General features: G+C 37.2%; 1 protein-coding gene across 1 annotated transcript in view; it reads left to right on the top strand.

Moving 5' to 3' along the window:
• The window catches only part of STX18 (syntaxin 18), a 120735-nt gene that overhangs the window by 23396 nt on the left and 81386 nt on the right, over nt 1–15953 (top strand). The gene's annotated exons all lie outside the window — the stretch shown is intronic.

Genomic DNA, 15953 nt, shown 5'->3' with positions numbered 1-15953 from the left:
TATTTTTCATGGACTTTAGATGACAGTAAATCATTTGTTATTAAATAGCTAAATTTTTTCTCTTATGTGAAAATCCTCATCAATGTGACCAATTCCTGTCGGAGAAGGGGCACAATTTTTCAATTTTTCCCCCCAAAACTGCAACTTCAGAAAATATGTAAGAGATGTAGCAATTAACCTACATGCACATTTATAATACTAGAAAATGGGCAGCTAGTTACATTCAAAGACAGGATCTGATAGACCCAAATTGCTTAAAACATCACAGTTATTGAAGATCTACCCCAGGGAATTTGAGAAACCATTTAACAGATGAAAGTACATTTTGAAAAGTCTGACCTTACAGGCAATCATAAAATGAATCAAAACAGTGCTTTTTTCCCCCTGAAATGTACAGAGCCCATCTGTGTCTAATCCAGTAATTATAGACTGTGTTCAATTACCTTTTCAAACTTGGAGCAGACTGGAGACTAGGCAGTGAACAAACATAGGGTTTTGTCTAGACCTCAATTGACCACAGTCTAAAACTTGAATTTATATCTAATTTTATTTTTTGTTTGGCTTGATAGTTCTTAAAGGATTCATTTTTGCTACTTGGTGTTTTACCTTCTTAGATTTGAGATATTGCCTTTTCTCATCACAAAAGCTTTTGTGTCATTGATAGCTTATGCTATAATCAGATGTGTGTTTTCTGAATAATTTTGTCTGCAAATCAATAATTTGCACTGGAGAAAAGACTGCATGGGGTGGGGGAGGGGATTATACCTGTGAGTAGTATTTTTTTAAAGTAGCCTTTAAAATGTTGCTGCTGACTATAACTCTTTTTTATGTGCTAGGAAAAAATAATTTATTTGCCCTTAAACTTAGAAAACTATAGTTAAGGTAATTTTCAGTTGCTTTGTACACTTAATAAGATGTTTTTAAAAATACATGTAAACTGCCAAAACAAATCTGTCTCTTTTATCAAATATATTTTACAGTTGTTTTTCTCTTTACACATTTTTTATTGCATTTGCTCATCAGGCTGGTATCCATTATAAGATACAGTGTATAGTGTTCAAAATCCACTTCAAACCATTTCTCTTCAAGTCAGTTTATGATTTGATGAATCTTCATGTGAGAATTAACCACCGCTCTGGCGGTTCAAAATATTTAAATTTTATCCAGGAATCTTGGAACTTCAAGTTTTTCTTAAAACACAAGACAAACGAAAGATGACTACAGTTTTTAGAATGCTTATGCAATAGTTAAAGCTCTTTTTTCCCCATTATTTAGTATTCAAGTCATTCACATTCTAATTAGCATTGGAAACCAATGTTTTGAGGTATTTATTGGATGTCATCATTGCATATTGGACCATGAATTTTTCAAGAAACTTTATGACCATTCCCAGAATGGTGTTTTGGTTTTTTGTTTGTTTTGTTTTAAGTTCATTTAGGTCTCACCGTTCTAGGGAAGTTTTAAAGTTTCTGTCATAGGGGAGGGAAGTAGTTGTATTTGGTTGCATGAATGAACTTTCTGAGAGTTATATGGGGAAAATGAAACCTAAAGAGTGTTACAAATACCTTATGCTTAATATTTCCATGAGACATTTGCTCAGTTAGACTAGAATAGTACGATATCTTTACCTCTTTCCTGTCCCCATGCTTCTTAGGATCTTCACAGAGAAGGTGAAAGATTAGTCCTTCTAAGTAGGAACTTGAGAGACCCTTTGGATCCTGTCTCATTCCCTCCCTTATCTAATCCATTTAAAATGTTCTTGTTTCTATCTCCACCCAGTTTTTCCTAGACCAGCACTCCCCTCTAGTTCCTACTTCATTATGTGATGTTTGGGCCACTGAAGCTACCTCCTTCATGGCACTTAGCCTGGTTTGGATTTTTATATTTGTTTATTAACCTGTTTAATGCCACTCCCACTGGACTGTAAGTTCTTTCAGATCAAAGGCTGGATGTGTGCTATGTTCTGTTGTATTCCACCATCAAACACAATGTTGCTTGTGGCAGGCATTCGCTCCTTGTTGGCTGAATGATGGATGAATGCACTCTCTGCCTTACTTTCATCCCTTTCTCCCTGGCTCAGTCACCATATCCATATTCTTTCTCAGATCATCCAAGCCCCTCTTAACCCAACACTAGTCTTTCTCTCCTTTTCTTTTTGTGCCATTTCCTCATATAGATCTTATTTCTCTCACCAAATGACTCTGGCCATGCTGGTACCCTGCCCTGAGTACCCCCCACTATTTTCCTTTCAGCCAGCCAATTACTCTTCTCTTTACAAAGTGATCCACTCCTCAGAAACACTGTTGCTCTAAGCTACATCTCCTCTTGTATACTTGTACTTACCCGATATTTGCACTTAATTGAACATAACCTTGGAGAAGTTGTTTTTATGGTTGAGGTCATTGCTTTATGATCTGTTGATATAGAGCAGTTAGTCTTTTGGGCTGTGTTGTTATAGGGCTCACATGAGGTCTAAGTGTGTGAATAATAGCTAGTATTTCTTTAAAGCGTTCCAGTCTGCCAGTCGTTTTCGCTCAATTCTCACAATCCTTTTAGGAAGGCCTCCCTGTTGTAGAGATAAGAGTAAGTAAGAGATAGTGAGCTTCAGAGAACCCAAGCTGACTTGACTGAGTCGTGAACCCCAAAGCAGCAGGACGAGAATTCAGATCAGGGTTTTGTCGCTCTCAACTCTTATGTTCTCCCTGGCACATCAAGATTGTTTGAAAACATAAGTTTTATCTTTATAGACATTCTGGACACATAAAAAACTATTGGTTTGTTCATTGATTAAAACGATGCAGCCCATAGTTTTGTTATATCACTTATTGAACTCACTGCAGCTGTTGACTGTTTGTCTTCCCCATTTTTGCTTCTTAAAGGCACTGGCCACATCCTGTTTGATTTTCAGTCCACAGTGTGTGGTCATAGTAGAAATGCAAAAAACGTTTGTTGAGTGAATATAGTGAATCCAATGAAAGATATAAAAGAAATGCAATCAAAGATAAATCCTTAACTGACATAGATAATATCTAAAACATTGGGCTGGGGCTTCCCTGGTGGCGCAGTGGTTGAGAATCTGCCTGCCAGTGCAGGGGACACGGGTTCGAGCCCTGGTCTGGGAAGATCCCACATGCCGCGGGGCAACTGGGCCCGTGAGCCACAACTACTGAGCCTGTGCATCTGGAGCCTGTGCTCCGCAACAAGAGAGGCCGCGATAGTGAGAGGCCCGCGCACCGCGATGAAGAGTGGCCCCCGCTCGCCGCAACTAGAGAAAGCCCTCGCACAGACACGAAGACCCAACACAGCCAAAATAATAAATAAATAAATTAATTTTTAAAAAAAAAGAGTTCTAAAACATTGGGCTGATATAAAGGCAGTACGGTGTGGTGGTTAAGACCAGAGAGGCTGGAATCCAGTCTGCCCAGGTTTTAAGCCCCAGCTGTGGCACTTTCTAGCTGTGTGGCCAGGCAAGTTACTTTACCTCTGTGTGAATCAGTTTTCTCATCTGAAATGGGGAATTATAATCGTACCTGCCTCATAGGGTTGTCTATGTGTGTGTGTATATAAAAACTTAGAATAGCGTCTGGCTCATAATAATGCTCACTAAATATTAGCTTTTATTAGATAGACCACATAGGGCCACTGGGCCATAAAGATAGGCATTCGTAAACAAATATAAATATACTTGATTGTGTGTATCAGTTAAAATAATGGAAAGTATTAAGGAGTTGCTGGAGTGATTTGGGTGGCTCACGTTGTGTGAGGGCAGCATGAGAACGCCAAATGGAGGAGGGAACACTGAACATTGAGTGTGGGAGAAGAACGTTCACTCTGCAAAACACATGCAACATTTCCTGCGTACTCTGCCGTATATGATGTATGTATATTCCACAGGTCAAGTTCAGAGGAGAAAGGTGCTACGAGGTGCTCCTTTAGTCAGGAGCTAAGGATAATTCCTGAGACGTGCCCTCAGAGAGTAGAGGATACAGATCGGAATATCCTGGATCCCAAGGAAGAGAGAATTTTGATTAAATAAATAATTGGTTAAGTATCATGCAACAGAGGAAAACCAGGAGGTTTGACCATGTTAATTGGTTATCATGTAGAGAAGAATTTCATTGAAGAGTTAGTTAAGAGAAGCCAGGTTGGAAGGGCTTAAGATTAAATATATGAATGTCTTGAAAAATCGGGACAAAGTGGACCATCCATTCAGGGTTCTTAGTATTGAACGACAAGAGTGAAAGATCTTTAAAAGGTAGTAGAAATCACATCTAAATAACACTGAAGCTCTCTCTTTCTGCCATAACCAAATAGCTGAAAGAACTTTATTTCTCACTGTAAATTTTTTTAAATGAGAACAATGATAGAATGAATTTCATTCATGAGGTCTCTGTTTTCCATTCACGCTGCACTGTCTGTTGCTGTGCTTGACAAATGGATTGCTTTACTTACGATAATATTTATGCAACTGCTTTCCCCATCTGCAGTGAAAAGATTGAGAAACATTTCTTTGATTTGTGTATCTACAAGTCTTCCTGATTTATATAGAAGCCTTGCAGCAATGACCACTCAGTAAACAGTTTTTGAGCACTTTCAAGGTTCTGCTTGATGCGGAGACATCATAACATACAAGTCCTGGCCTCGTGGAATTTGAAGGCTGAGGGTTGATCATCATGTCTCCTTAAGGCTGGATTCTCTCCCTCAGTGGAAGCTGGAATTGTGCAGTTCTTCCTCCAGTAGTGACTCATGCATGGGTTTCTCCCAGATCCTCAGTGTCTTTATCACAGCCCTGCCCTCAGGTTGAAATGAAAATAAATTATGGCATTTATAAAAGCAGTGATTGAACATCAGTCTTTTACAAGAAAAGATAGAAGTTTATGGTTGTCTAATCGCAGCCAACTAGCACGTTATTACTGCATTAGCACAGAGACACCGCAGACCTCTGGCTTTGCAGTGAGGATGTGAGTGCTGGGTTACTTTCTCCTCATCAGAGGATTAAGAATCTCATTGGTTATTCCTTTTTGTTGGGTGTCTGTTTAAAATGTAGAAATGTGATTTTTACTAAGCTTGGAATTTTGGAGATTTCCAAGGTGTCATATTTAAGTAATCTACTGATGAACTTTGAAAATATTAGTATTCCTGTGTGTTGCTGGTGAATGTAGCCCCTAAAACTGACTCTAACACGGTAAGATTCAAGAACAGAGGGGAGAGGCCCCAACTCCCGTGACGCTGACGGAGATGACTCTGCAGGTTGAAACCCCCTACACTTTCCTCTACTGCTTCAAGCCTTTCTCTCTGTCCTTCCCTTGATTATGACTGGCTCCTGGCTCTGTAAAGGGGTGCTTCTTCTGGGATAAGTTGCAGTCAGGTGTTTGAGCCTACTTCTGTGAGATAACAGATGAATGGAAATCCTGAGAGCTCTGGCGTGCCTAAAGCTGAGATTTGGGAGCTAGGCTCTTTCTGATCTTACTCTCAAGGTGCAGGTGCTTCTAAATTAACATGGAATATAATTTCTGGGATTTGCTAATGGGAGAACCAGGGAAAGATTTCCTGTCTCCTGTCTCCTCTTAGTCTTTGGGAAAATTTTAAAAAATTTTAAACTTAGACTGCTTCCTTCCTTAAATTTTGAATTGAATGCATTCATGCCCATTTGGTGTGTATATTATCATATTCCTGGATTTTATTCTTGAACCCAGTTGGAAAGTTTCAAGGCAAACATTTGGTTTTCTGTTAGCCCACAAATTGGGCAATGGTTGTTCAATTATGGTCTTCCGCTGACTTAGGCAGAGTCACATGTTAAAAGTATATTTTGCTAGTAGCCCACAAAGCATACCAACTGTCAGTCCTTTGTCATGTCTGCCTGTGGACAGTAATATTACAGTAATAGTAATATTCCAAAATTTCATCTGTGGATTACTTAAATGTATCATCCAGAAATTCACTTTAAAATACATCAGTGACAAAACAGCCAAGCATAGATGTTATGTACTCTGCCTGCCCACTTACCTAACAATTATAATGGTCTCTCAGTGGACTCTGATGCTGCCCAGAATACCTAACTCACAGACGTGCCTCAAATGTAGAAAAGCAAGTTCAATATTATGAAGAAATATTATTTTCCTGACTATTTGCTCTGTTATGCTTATTATTCCGTATTAAATGGTTGTGGTGGATGCCTATTATATTTTTTGTCCCAAACCACCCTTCTATCAACAATAAGCACCTTCCTCCTTTTGGGAACTGATACCGTCTCTGACTTCAAACTGGTATTTTCAGCAGAAGCTGCTGTGTTTCCATGTAACATCCTCCAGGTCACACACAAAGGGTAGGTACCAGACTCAAATCAGGACAATAAGAATCCTTCCCTAAGATTTCTTAAAAATTGCAATTTGAGAAAAGAGTCATTCTTTGTCCAGAGGCCTGGATTTTATCAAATAAAAGGAGCTGTTGGTGGCCATGTTCCCATTGCTGAGATGCAGTGAGAGAATTAAAGCTGAAAATCAGAGAAGAAAAGGGATTAGAAATCAAGGGAGCTCTATAATTTAAAAATTAATTTATTTATTTTTAATTCAAGTATAGTTTACCTATAATATTAGTTTCAGGTATACAACACAGTGATTTGATATCATTAGAGATTTCACACCATACAAAGTTATTATAATATTATTGACTGTATTCCCTGTGTTGTACATTATATCCCCGTGACTTCTTTATTTTATAACCAGTGGTTTGTACCTCTTAATTCCCTTCACCTATTTCACCCCTCCCCCCACCTTCCTCCCCTCTGGCAGCCACCAGTTTGTTCTCTGTATCTGTGAGTTTGTTTCTGTTTTGTTATATTTGTTCATTTGTTTTGTTTTTTAGATTCCACGTGTAAGTGAAAACATACAGTATTTGTTTTTCTCTGTTAGACTTATTTCACTTAGCATGAGATACCCTTTAGGTCCATCTATGTTGTCGCAGATGGCAAGATTTCTTTCTCTTTTACAGCTGAGTAACATTCCGTTGTGTGTGAGTGTGTGTGTGTGTGTGTGTGTATGTATCACATCTTTATCCATTCATCTGTCAATGGGTACTTAGGTTGCTTCCATGTCTTAGCTATTATAAATAATGCTGCAGTGAACATTGGGGTGCATGTATCTTTTTTTTTTTTGCATATATCTTTTTGAATTAGTGTTTTTGGTTTTTTGGATAAATACCCAGAAGTGAAATTGCTGGATCATGTGGTAGTTCTATTTTTAATTTTTTGAGGAACCTCCATACTATTTTCCACAATGGCTGCACCAGTTTACATCCCCACCAATAGTGCATGAGGGCTCCCTTTTCTCCACATCCTTATAGACACTTGTTATTTCTTGTCTTTTTGATGATAGTCATTCTGACAGGTATGAGGTGACATCTGATTGGGGTTTTGATTTGCATTTCCCTGATGGTGAGCATCATTCCATCCCCAAACGGAAGAATACCCATTCTTTTCAAGTGCATGTGAAACATTCCCCAGGATAGATCACATGTTAGGCCACAAAAAACAAGTCTTAACAAATTTAAGAAGAATGAAATCATATCAAGCATGTTTCTGACCACAACGATATAAAACTAGAAATCAATTACAGGAAGAAAATTGGAATAAACACAAATACATGGAGACTAAACAACGTGCTACTAAAAAACCAATGAGGCAATGAAGAAATCAAAGAGGAAATCAAAGAACAGCTTGAGACAAATGAAAATAGAAACACAGCTTTCCAAAATCTATGGGATGCAGCAAAAGCAGTTCTAAGAGGGAAGTTTATAGCGATACAGGCCTACTTAAAGAAACAAGAAAAATTTCAAATGAACAACCTAACTTTACACCTAAAGGAACTAGAAAAAGAACAGAACAAGCCCCGAGTCAGTAGTAGGAAGGAAATAATAAAGATCAGAGAGGAAATAAATGAAATAGAGACGAAAACAAACAATAGAAAAGATGGATGAAACTATGAGCTGGTTTTCTGAAAAGATAAACAAAATTGATAAACCTTTAGGCAGACTCAAAGAGGAGTTTTAAATACCCACTTCCAGTTGTTTCAGAGGTCCAGCTGGATCTTTGCTCTTCACATGTTTTGGCATTAAACCAGTGACTCTCAACTGGTGGCAATTTTGCCTCCAGGGGATTTTGGCAATGTCTGGAGACCTTTTTGTTTGTCACTGCTAGGGGCCTGCTCTGGCATCTAGTAGGTAGGGGCCAGGGTTGCTGCTAAACCATCCTGCAATGTACAGGACAGCCCCTGTTCCCAGAATAATTCCCCTACAACAAAGAGTTATCTGGCTCAAAATTTCAATAGGGCTTAGGGTGATAAACCCTGAATTTTAACCCCTCTTTCAAACTTGTTGGATAACCTTAGTATCCCCTTTTTTGGAATGCTAGCTAGAAGCAGTTGCTGTTCAAGAGAACCTTAACTAATCTAGAGGTGTACATGAACTAATTGTGAGTGTTGCTTGGTTATTGGTACACATTTTAGTTCCATATTTAAGATTTTTCAGCACAAAGCTGACCTAATGAACAGATATCCCATCACTCAGGTTTAGAGAGACTATTGATTCACCTACCACACCTACACACATTGTTCAAATGGACCTTTGGAGCCTTTCTTGGGTACCTAAGCAACATATATTCTGAACTTGAAAACTTTTGAAGCAAAATCTATTCATAAATTGCTACTAGGATTGCATCAAAATTATGCTGTCCTCCCTAAGATTTCTTTTGAGATTTACATTCAGCTCATATATAAGGGGTGAAATATCCATTTTTAGGAATAACTATGTGGAATAACACACTGTCTTACAATGGCCTTGATCAAGCATGGCTACCACAAGGAACTGCCATCATCTGTGTTAACATGGGCTGGGCAAGCAAAATTCCTCTTTGAAACTATCAGAAAGCAAGATACCTCTGATTCATCTTCAGACTGATATACATGAATTTCTCAATGAAAAATTGATGAAAAGAATGTTAGTGATGACTTAACAACGAGAATTTGAGGTGCTGAGCACAGTCCTGCAGTTAATCTCCTAGATTAAGAATCAGATTTAATGTTTCTTACACTTTTCACTAAATCTTTTTTTTTTTTTTTTTTGTAACTTTCTTTGACTAATGTTTTTTAAAAACCGTGACGGGGAATTCTCTCACAGTTTCTTTCCCCCTGGCCTCCCCCATTGCTCTGGTTAAAACTACAGATGAACTGCAGAGCATTTTGTGAGGCTAAGTTTCTCTCTCTCCTCTGTTTTGTCTCTTTCTCTGTCTCTCTTGTCTCTTTTCCACTCTCCCTGGCCTAGTTGACACATAGGCACTCATTAAGTGTTTGTTCAAAAAACAATGAATGGTTGTCTCATCCAACCGTACAGCTCTATTTGAGCTCCAGTAACTCCTAAATTTTTATTTCCAGCTCCAACTTCTCTTTCAAACTCTACGTTGGATTACCTACCTGTCATCTGTGCTCAGAGGTCCAGTAGACCTTTGGTGTCCTTGCTTTTCATCACATATGCTAGGTCTACTCCTGTCTTAGGGCCTTTGTACTTGTTCCCTGTACTTGTAATGCTTTCCCCCAGATATCTGTCTGGATGACTCTTACCTCCACTCCTTTAAGCATGTCCTTACGTGTCATCTTCTCAATAAGGCCATCCTGACCACTCTATTTAAAATTATAATTCATCTCTTCCCCCACATTCTACCTAGATTTCCCTTCCCTTACTCTACTTTTTCTTTTTGTTCCCCCATAACATTTATCACTGTCTAATATACTTTATTAACAGACTTACTACTGTTTATTATTATATGTTTTTTAACATATTTATTATATTTATTGTTTACCTGTCTAGAATCTGGCTAGATTGTAAGCAGAGCCAGGATCATTCAAATTGGGGTCTTTTGACTCCCAAGTTTAATTCAGTTTTTGTTACAAACCAGCTTCTTCTTGTTGACTTCAGAATGGCCCTGGTATTTTGGGATCTACTACTTCTGGTCCCCTGAAGTGTTGGGCTCAGTCTTTGCTTCAAAATAACAAATTTCATATATATAACCTACATAATTAAAGTGATGTTTCTTTCTGTTTCTGACTGCAACACCAAAACTTCTTGGATTTTCATCAAATTCAGAGCTTATGTTTGGGATGATCTAAAGTAAAATATAGGCTACATAGCATAAATGAGAGATGAGAAAGGGCAGTCAAAAGAGGCAGTTTTCTTCTGGAGCAGCTTCAACAGGGAATGGAGAGGCCCAGATGACAGGCTCTTAAGACACCATGAGCAGACAAAAAACAAAAACAAAACAACAGTGGTTTGGGCTATGAGCCCCAAGTTAAAAGTCCTAAAAGCAGGTGTTTTTCACCTGGGCATTTCTATAATGCATCTTACGCTCTAGAAGGAGTGTCAGCCATGATTCATTTATTTGATGATAATTCGTAATTCTCCTAAGCAGTCGTGGGAGGCCAGCTAGTATTTAAATTAAAAGACACCCTATATTTGGACTTCTACATCTGTGTTAGGATGGCCAAAGTCATTTGTTCTGTGGTCAGCTCTCTGGCACAGTAGCTGATAGACGATAAGCACGCAGTAAATACGGAATGCTTACTTTCCAGGCTGGAGCATAAGGTGCTAGGAGAGTCAGTGTGTATCTTTCTAGTTGGCTTCTTTTTTTTCTTAATTTTAATTTAAAATTAACATACAATAAAACTGACCTTTCTGCTGTACAGTTCTATGAATTGTAATACATATATGTATATATATACACCAACATGTATGTATATATACATATATATATTCTCTTTTGGTATAACCATTTTACAGTCAGGATACAGAACAGTTACAACACCTCCAAAATCTCCCTCATGTTACCCTTTTGTAGACACCCCCCACCCCCCTCCCCCCACACAACTGGTTCTTCCTTGCTATAGTTTTGGTTTTTTGAGAATTTTATGTAGATGGAATCATGTAGTATGTAACCCTTTGAAACTGACTTCTTTTAGTGAGTATAATGCCCTTGAGATTCATTTAAGATGTGTGTTTATTAATAGTTCCTTCCTTCTTCGTTGCTGTGGAGTATTTTATTATATGGAGGTACCATGGTTATCTGTCACTTGTTGAAGGACATTTGGGTTATTTCCAGTTTTTGACAATTATGAAAAGAGCTGCTACAGATATTTGTGTACAGGTTTTTGTGGGAGCATAGATTTTCATTTCTCTAGGGCAGATAGCCAGGAGTGGGATTGCTAGGTCATATGCTAACTATATGTTTCATGTTATCAAAAGAAAACTGCCTGTGCACAAATGTTCTTAGCAGCATTATTCATAATGATCAAAAAGTGAAAATAATCCAAATGTCCATCAACTTGAGGAATGGGTAAATAAAATATGATATATCTATACAGTGGATATTATTTGGTAATAAAAAGTAATGAAGTACTGATGCTTATTACAACATGGATAAGCCTTGAGAACATGCTAAGTGAAAGAAGCCAGTCACAAAGGGCCACATATTGTATGATTCCGTCTGTATGAAATGTCCAGAAGAGAGAAATCCGTAGAGACAGAAAGTAGGTTGGTTGCCTAGGGCTGGGAGGGTGTGGAGATACAGGAAATGACTGCCAATGAATATGGGATCTTTGGGGTGATGAAAATATTCTAAAATTGATTGAAGTGATGGTTGCACAACTTGTGAATATACTAGAAGCCACTGAATAGCACACTCTAAATGAGTGAATTTTATGCTATATGAATTATATCTCAATAAGGCTGTTTAAAAAAAACCGGCTAACTTGTTTTTCACAGTGGCTGTACATTTTGTATTCTCACCAGCAATATGTGAGAGGTCTAGGTGCTCCACATCCTCACCAGCACTTGGTATTGTCAGTATTTTTTATTTTAGCTATTTTAGCTAATGGGTGTGTGTGTAGTGATATTTCATTATTAATTTGTATTTCCCTAATGGCTAATGATGTAGAACAGCTTTCATGTGTCTGTTTGCCTTCTTTAGTGAGGAGTCTGTACACGTCTTTAGCCCATTTTAAAATTGAGTTGTTTGTTTTCTTAGCGTGAAGTTTGAGAGTTCTTGACATATTCTGAATACAAGTCCTTTGTCAGATGTGTGATTTGCAAGTATTTTCTCTTAGTCTCCCAGTTAGTTTGTCTTTTCACTCTCTTAAATACTTCTTGATGGGTTACAAGTTCTCAGGGTTTCATTGTTTGATTACTCCTGTACCCTCACTGCCTAATATAGTACCTGGCATAAAACAGATATTCAGTTAATATTTGATGGATGAATGAATGAGTTCCCTCTTCTTACTGATTAGCAACAGGTTTTTGTTTTTGTTTTTTTTTCTGAGAGATAATATATTAAAAGTAAACCTAATTAGGTCACTTCCCTGATTAAAATATTTCCTTCCAGTTACCTCTTTAGGAAAAAAAAAATCTCTAATATAGATTGTAAAGCCCGGAATGATACAGCTTGGTTCCTTGAACATTTCATGTTCTCCTCTGCCTCATAGTCTTTATACATGCTGTTCCCTCTGTCTGAAACACTTTTCCTCCCACTCTCTTTGCCAGGCTAATTTATTTATTTCTTAGTTCAAGCATCACCTTCGCTCATTCATTCTAGACTCTGGGAATATAAGAATGAATAAGACAGGCACAATCCTTATCCTCTTGAGGCTTACCTTTCATGGCAGAAACCCTCTCTGCCCCTCACCCCAGAGTAGGTTGGGTGCCTCTATTTTATGCGTTTATAGTATCCCTGTTTTTACTTCACAGAACTTTGTTTAATTATTTACAGTTATGTATGTTCAGTGTTTTTCACCGTACCAGCCCATAAACCAGTGACCTTTAAATATTTTTGTTTATTTGTCCTTTAAAAGAATTTTGAAAAAAACTAAGTAACCTCATACATATATTTCAAGCTGACATATATAATTTTTCATTATAAGTTTAAATAGTTGCACAGGATATAATTTCCAGCATACTATAAAACTTGACATTTTAAAGTTAAACTTTTGATCATTCTTTTAAATGTATCCCATGGAATCTAAATACTATATTTGATACCATCATTTGTTGGGGAAAAAAAAAAACCTTAAAAAATCTTTTTTATAGTCATAAATTTTACAGTCCTTCTTTTTCTCCGTAAACTCCATTTCACTTCCCCCACATAATATTATCCTATCCCTCATTATTGTTGAAAATCTTTTATTGCTCATTCTCTTATACTTCTTTGCAACAAAAATAGGTATGCAAGTAGAAATTTAATTTTTAAGGTATTTCCGGTGATGACCAAAAGGCTGTAATTGTTCTCTGTTGAAATATTGTGTTGAATTATTCTGTGTTGAGCTACCTTTGCAATTATTACCAATATACATGGATTAAAACAAAAAATACGTTATTTGACGTGAAAAGTCTCTTCAGGCAACAGATTTTTTTAACTAGATCATGTGCAAGTGGATGAATGCTACTTTTTTTCTAGACTATGACAGTGTTCAGTATCAACTGCATTCTTAATTTTCATTTCCTATGACGTAAGAGCCAAGAAACCTTGGAAACCTTGTTTGCGTACATAAGCGGACAAGAGTGGAAGGAGTTTTGTTATAGCGCTGGCGCTCCACTCTGTTCTTTGAACTTCCTCTGAGTTACATGCCCAAACTGTCATCAAAACTTTTTAAAATGATCTGTCAGCTGACAACTCAGATCCTCCATTAATTGTGTTGAGTGGAAAAAATTGGAACCCGCCCCCCCCACCAGACTTGTGAAAGGGTTTCTTGTCCAGTCATTAAAGTCATTCCCAGAATTTATAATTGTCCCTTTGTTAGAGGTTTTTATGTCCAGGACAGTGCACCATAGGAAGATTCAGGTATGGTGGAGCTCTGACTTTCTTTAAGAAGTGGGAGAGGGGCGCTTGTGAAGTGTTTGTAAGAAAGTAGAACCAGCAGGATGTGGGTCACAGCAGATTCACAGGCAGATCTGCTTCAGAAAAGAGTATACATAGCTGTTGAGGCTCTAGAAATAGACTTCCTTAAAACTATGTGTGCCAGATACACCACAGCAGTCCCTCCTGTGCTTCCAGGGATACCCATCCCTCCGTTGTGTGGACTACTGCTTCAGGACACACGAGGGCAAAGAGCTGTGATTTTTTTTTTTTCCAACCACAATTTCCTCAACTCAGGACATCTAGTAAGAACTCAATAAATATTTTTTCACTGATGCAGGAAAAAAATTTTTTCATGTAAAATTTGACTCCAAATCTATTAACCCTTTCAGTTTTCTTTGAAAAGATATAAAAGGGAAAATGTTTTTATTCCGGAGTAGTGTTGTATGCTATGAAGTTCATTTTTAATTTTCAAGAATAAAATGTTCTTTTACAAGTAAAGTTTTTAACTCAGTAGCTGTCTTGCTATCTTAATAATAATGCCACTTTCCCTAAATCCTTTTTCTTTGTTTTTCCAATTACAGTGTTTAAGGTAACTTTTACTGTTTTTCAAGTAATAAGGTTCCGCTTGAATTCTCCACTGAAATAATGTTTTCTTGGTACTTTTTATCCTAATGTAATTTTCAAAGATTTAAAAAAATAGTTGTCATTTGTTTTCCTTTTACCTGCAAGTGGTTTTGAGGTATCTGGCAGGTACTTTTAGGCATATTACACCTATAGGGTAATAAAGGTCTGTGTGCGTGCATAACGTAAATAGGTTATATTGCTGCTAAGAAGTATGAACTGCAGATTGGCAGCTTCATCTTTCTGTCAATGTGCAGATTCTTAATGCTTAATATCCTGGAGGTTTCTGTTTTTCTGCAGAAAATCTAATACAGATTTTCTGTTGCCTCTTAAAATGCTGCACTTCTCCAGGAAACCTTATCTTCAATATAGCATCTGGTTTTCTGTGAAGTCAAAATTCTGAATCAGAATTTCCAGCTGTTGCATCTAGTTTTATGGAGCCTGAATGGAAAATCAAAAACTAGGTTATGTACTTAAATACCAGAAGTGAATATTATCTTTCTTTTTATAAAACAGTATGGCAATTGTATTTAAGTATTTCTAATTTGCAGTTATTGTTCATGATTTGCTCCAAGAGAAACAAGATTGAATAACAGCTGAACAGCTTTAAGTGAATAGGTTACGTTTTATTCTCCTGTCGGTGTCCTGTGAACCTACACATACGGTGTCTGCACAAGGACAGATAAGAATTGTAAAATGTTAGTACTCACAAGTGCCTTACAGACCATTTAGTCTAACTCTCCTCATTTTCTAGATGAGGAAACTGAAGTCTTATTTTGCCCTGTATGTAGAAAATGATCACTAACTTGAGGCAGAAGAAATCGGGTTTAATGGTATTAAGGTAATTGTGTTGTTTACTGTTCTAAAAAGCAGTCATTCTGAACAGGCAAGCAAAGGGAGGGGAGTCTTGGCAGTACTGCTCATGGACTGCCGCTGTGTGCCTGGGACTGGGATGCCGTATGAGGCAAATAGTTCCTTTCCTGTCTGGGAAACCGTTTGGCAATATATGTCAAGATTTAAGCATGTTTGTAACTTTTTAGCTTGTAATTCCTCTTTTAAGACTTTGTCTTAAGGAATCACAAAATCAGATAAAGGTTTAGTATACAAAAATACTCTGCTATGGTTTAGCACAAAGATGTTCATTACAGCATAATTTATCCTGTGGAAAATCAGAAGAAACAACTTAGTTATCCAGCGGTAGAAAAATAGTCAAATTATGGTAAATTTAAACAATGAAATGTGATATAGCCATCAAAGTAGTTTTTAAGAAGATTTTTTAATTATGTGAGAAAGTGCTCATTATGGTGTCAATTAAAATAAGTAGAATATAAAATTGTACATATAATATGGTTCCAATTATATAAAGGATATATATATATATAAAATGGAAAATACATCAAAGTGGTAAAAGAGTTTATTTCTAGGTGATCTTATGGGTTGA

The sequence above is a fragment of the Balaenoptera acutorostrata genome, chromosome 5 (genome assembly GCF_949987535.1).
Source record: "Balaenoptera acutorostrata chromosome 5, mBalAcu1.1, whole genome shotgun sequence".
NCBI lineage: Eukaryota > Metazoa > Chordata > Mammalia > Artiodactyla > Balaenopteridae > Balaenoptera > Balaenoptera acutorostrata.
This window is presented reverse-complemented; position numbering and strand designations above follow the sequence as displayed.